The 5,424-nt window shown below is 45.7% G+C and overlaps 1 pseudogene; it reads right to left on the reverse strand.

The window, feature by feature from the left end:
* Positions 1 to 3,670: 3,670 nt before the first annotated feature.
* On the reverse strand, positions 3,671 to 4,802 carry LOC108407049 (small ribosomal subunit protein eS1-like; annotated as a pseudogene).
* Positions 4,803 to 5,424: the final 622 nt, after the last annotated feature.

The raw sequence follows: 5,424 nt of genomic DNA on the forward strand, positions 1-5,424 counted from the left end.
TTTCATTGCATTAAGTATATCATGCCATTCTCTTCTGGCCTGTAGGGTCTCTGTTGAGAAGTCTGATGTTAGCCTGATGGGTTTTCCTTTATAGGTGACCTTTTTCTCTCTAGCTGCCTTTAAAACTCTTTCCTTGTCCTTGATCCTTGCCATTTTAATTACTATGTGTCTTGGTGTTGTCCTCCTTGGATCCTTTCTTTTGGGGTTTCTGTGTAATTCCATGGTCTGTTCGATTATTTCCTCCCCCAGTTTGGGGAAGTTTTCAGCAATTATTTCTTCAAAGAGACTTTCTATCCCTTTTCCTCTTTCTTCTTCTTCTGGTGCCCCTATAATATGAATTTTATTCTGTTTGGTTTGCTCACGTATTTCTCTTATTGTTGTTTCATTCCTGGAGATCCCTTTATCTCTCTCTATGTCAGCTTCTATACGTTCCTGCTTTCTGGCTTCTATTCCTTCAATGGCGTCTTGCATCTTATCCATTCTGCTTATAAATCTTTCCAGGGATTGTTTCACTTCTGTGATCTCCTTCCTGACATCTGTGATCTCCCTCCGGACTTCATCCCATTGCTCTTGCATTTTTCTCTGCATCTCATCCCATTGCTCTTGTATTTTTCTCTGCATCTCTGTCAGCATGTTCATGATTTTTATTTTGAATTCTTTTTCAGGAGGACTGGTTAGGTCTGTCTCCTTCTCAGGTGTTGTCTCTGTGATCTTTGTCTGCCTGTAGTTTTGCCTTTTCATGGTGATGGAGATAGTTTGCAGACCTGGTACGAGTGACCGCTGGAAGAGTTTCCCTTCTTGTTGGTTTGTGGCCTTCCTCTCCTGGGAGAATAGCTACCTCTAGTGGCTGATGCTTGTCCACTGTGCGCAGACAGGGCTTCTGCTACCTGCCCGTTTGCTATGGAGTTTATCTCCGCTGTTGCTGTGGGTGTGGCCTGGCTGGGGCTGCTCCTCCAAAGTGGTGGAGCCCCGTTGGAGGGGGAGCGGCCGGGAGGCTATTTTTCTCCGTAAGGGGCCTCTGTGCTCCCTGTTGCCCAGGGGGTTAGAGTGCCCAGAGATCCCCAGATTTCCTGCCTCTGGTGTAAGTGTCCTGTCCTGCCCCTTTAAGACTTCCAAAAAGCACTCTCCAAACCAAAACAACAACAGCAACAATGAGAGAGGGAACAGAAAAAAAAAAAAATAGGAAAAAACACGGAATTTTTTTTTTTTTTCCTCAGGCGCCGGTCCCAGGCACCCGCTCACTGGTCCTGCTGCCTTGCCTCCCTAGCACCGGGGTCCCTGTCCCTTCAAGGCTTCCAAAAAGCACCCGCCCACCGGTCCCTCTGGGAAAAACGCACGATATTCTTTGTCTTCAGGCGCCGGTCCCAGGCACCCTCTCACCGGTCCTGCTGCTCTGCCTCCCTGGCATTGGGGTCCCTGTCCCTTTAAGGCTTCCAAAAAGAGAAAAAAAAAAAGGGGGAAAAACGCGCAATTTCCTCCGTCCTCAGGCCACCGGTCTCAGGCACCCACCCACCGGTCCCGCAGGGAAAAACGCGCAATATTCTTTGTCCTCAGGTGCCGGTCCCAGGCACCCGCTCACCGGTCCTGTTGCTCTGCCTCCCTAGCACCAGGGTCCCTGTCCCTTTAAGGCTTCCAAAAAGCACTCGCCAAAAAGAGAAAAAAAAAGGGGAAAAATGTGCGATTTCCTCCGTCCTCCGGTGCTGGTCTCATGCACCCGCCCTCCGGTCCCGCAGGGAAAAACACGGGATAGTCTTTGTCCTCAGGCGCCGGTCCCAGCAACACCATGTTTTTTATATCAGGTTTCCTTTGCACTGCTTTTTTCTGGCTCTAGAGTGAACCAGTGGAAGTGACCTTTGCCAGGCTGCAGTCTTCATTCTCATCCGCCCTCAGGTCAGCTTGTGAGGTCATTCGGCCTGACAGTCCTCATCACCTCATCACTCAGAGCCCTGGGGAGTGCAGTGATATGCAAGCAGCATGTTGTACAGCAGCTGGCACACTGGGCGTTCAGTAGGTATTTATTGAAGGAAAGACATGGTGCTTGCTTTCAGGTAACAATATAGTTGAGAATAAGAGATAAAATTTGACACAAAACAATTGCGATTCAAAGCAGTGTGTTGATCAGAGGGTGACCATATGATTTTTTGGCTAAAATAAGACTTTGGGGAGTGACAGGGTGAACGACTATTTGGGACAATAGGCATGCATTTGTACTGGTGCTGGACATGGGACAGTGCCTCCCTAGTTAAGCACTGTTGGAGAGGCAGAGGTGTACAAGTTCGAAAGGGGCAGAGTGTGCCATGTTGCTGGGACAACTGAAGGCAGCCGTGAGAAAGAGGTCATGTTGGATTTGGGATTTGGGGATTATGGAGAAGGTCAGCGCACGTGGAAGATAGAGTGAGGCCGAGTTGGGCACGTATGCCTGGGAAATGGAAGAATTCGGTTTGGCTAGAGCGACGACGTGCACGTTGGTTTTGCGTGGAACGTTCTTCCCCACTTGTTTACTCGATCTGGTTATGTATGGCCACAAAACAAACTATCTGAAAACATAGTGGCTTAAAATAGTGACCATCTCGTTATGTATTGCAGTTTTATGTGTCAGGAATTGGGAGCAAAACTCTTGCAAGGATGACCTTGTGTTGGAGTTGACAAAGATCATTCGGTGGTGTTCAGCTGGCAGATGGGCTGGTCTAGAAAGTCTAAAACTGTCCTTCGTGTGTTGGACACTCAGCCAAGGATGACTGACAGGAGGGATGGCCTCCGCTGGGGCTGTCAACCAGAGTGCCCGCCTAGGGCCTCTCCAAATGGTGTTCTCAGGGTTACTGGGCTGACAGGGAAGCCCAGGGCTCCCAGAGATTGTTCCTAGATTCTTAGGCAGATGCTGGGAGCCTTATGACCTAGCCTCAGAAGTTCGAGAGCCCTCACTTCTGCCGTGTTACTGGTCAAGCAAGTCACTGAGTCCAGCCCAGCTTTCAGAAGTGAACTGGACTTCACCTCTCAGTGGGAGGAGGGGTAGAGAAGTTGTGGCCACGTTTGATCACACATACTTGGCAATCTACTCATTCTACAAAGCTTGGCTAAAAGCACCTCTGTGAAGACTTCTTGGATAGTTTTATGTATTACATTCCCATAACACCTTGTCACAAAGTAGGTCTACACATTCACTTGGTTCATGTCATTTTATATGTAATACCAATCATTTCTCTATTCTGTGTTGAGTTTCACAGATACAGTGCAGCAACTTTGGCTTTAAGACTGCAGAGGTGTGTCACTGTGTGGTTTTTGACACTAAGATCTGTCGTAGAAAGGAGTAACCTTTTAATACCTGGTGTTTTTGAAAAGTGAGTAGGCAGGATTTTCCAGTCTTCAGTGAATGTTTTCCTTTCCACCAATCTGACCTCCCAGATGTAGAAGAAGAGCTGTTAGAGGTGGATGTGGAAGGTGGTCTCCATTGTGCCCCACTCTGAGAAATAACCTTGTATTGTCATTGCCTTTGATACAATAACTACACATGTTGGTTCTCAGTAAAGATCAGCATTAACATTTTAAAGGTAAGAATGACTGTAATTTCTGGGGGGTTTTTTTTGTATGGATATATTTTTTTTTAACTTTTTTTTATTATTAAGGTATCATTGATATACAATCTTATGCTCAGGTTTCACATGAGCAACATTGTGGTTACTACATTCTCCCCTATTATCAAGTCCCCAACACATACCCCATTATTGTTTGTATACTTTAAGTACCGTTAAATGTGTTGGGGGCAGTGTCGTAGGTAAAAAGCGTTGGGTGGTAGGGCTTGGATTATATCTAGACTTAACATGAATTTTTTTCCACAAATGAGATTTTTTTATTCGACACCACTGAAAGTCTAAATTTTAAACATATTCTTGAACCGGTGGCTCATATACATCAGCTCATTTACTTTAGCACCTGTCTGATCCCCAGTAACTTTTCCAGAACTACTACTTCAACCATGAAGCTCTGTGAGTTTTCCCAATTCAAACTTGGGCTTCAGCATTTCTACTCTTCTAGGAAAGACATCATGGAACAGATTAATAGATTGGCAAGCCTCTTCTGTGTCTTTTCCGATGCTGTCTGGTATCAATTTATTGACCACTTCTTTCAAGTCATTTGTCTGCACTTCATGGGTTATGATTTCTGTCATCTTTGGGATTTGGCGGACCTATTGATACTGAGCAAAAGAGGTCTTCCAAACCTGTTTGTTACGTTTTTTAGTAAAACCAACACAGAACAGGTGAAGCAAATAACCACTGGTAGTCTTGACATCAACACGAGCTTCAGTTGTGGTCTGCCACTTTTTCACCATGGAACACATTTTATAACAGGTAAGAAGTTTTTGCCCTGAGCATCCTCACTAATTAGCTTGAATTTTCTAAATGCAACTTCAGTCATTCTGCAGATCAGCAAGACCCACTTCAAAAACATGAGCCTTGAGGCCATCAGGTACAATTTTGGTTCCCTGAGTTGTAACTAGTGTCTTTCCAATATTTCTTATAGGCTGGTGCTTGCACATTCATACAATCTTCTTTAGAAAATGGATCAACCAGTTTCTTCTTGGCTCCCAGTTCACCACCTTTTGTAAAGTGCTTATTCTTGCCCACCACTCTGGTACTGCTCAGAAAGCCAGAAGGGCCTCATGAGTTTTTATGGAAACAATTCCTCTTTTGAGTTCTTTCCCTGTAAGTTGTTACAGCAGACATTTGTGCTTTGTGGCTGTTCAGCATCCAGACTCCATAAGTTTGGGGAACCCCAACCTTATGGGCCTTGGTGACAAAGCCCATCTCCCCACATAGAACCTGGAAATGCCAGACACATGTTTCCAGGCTCCTTTGCAGCTTGGGAGAAAGCACGTGGTGTAGGTGTAGTCAATCCCTGACTAGTCAGAAACCAGTGATGCAGAGGAACAGTGATAGAAGAATCCATTCTAGTGGCTAATAATGGCAGTGGTGACATCATCAAGGGGCAGCCTGGAAGAACCAGTGCCTGCTGTGACATTTCAGCCTGTGCTGAGGAGAACACTGTTGAGCACGCTGGATTTATTACTTCTTGTGAGGGATAACATACAAGATTACATGGTGTCTCAGTAAGTGTTCTAACCAGGATCCCATTATTGGATATGAGCTTTCACTGGGTAATTGGGGAAGGTCTCAGGAAGCAGAGGGTGGCTCTAGGTTGGTGGTGGCAGGAGCCAGGGGGCATTTCTTTGATTGAGTATTACAGTAAGCATTTGTCCATGGAGAGGCATCCCCCCCCCAATAATAATTGGTAAAGAAGCAGTAATAACTCAGCAAAAGGGGGCAGGGTGTTTGGTATTTTGTGTTGCACTGTAGCTATGTCTCAAGTGGGTGTTCTATGAAGAACTTGTATGCCTATTAAGGCCCATCTCTGAAGGTAGGAGGATTG

The sequence above is a fragment of the Manis javanica genome, chromosome 12 (assembly GCF_040802235.1).
Source record: "Manis javanica isolate MJ-LG chromosome 12, MJ_LKY, whole genome shotgun sequence".
NCBI lineage: Eukaryota > Metazoa > Chordata > Mammalia > Pholidota > Manidae > Manis > Manis javanica.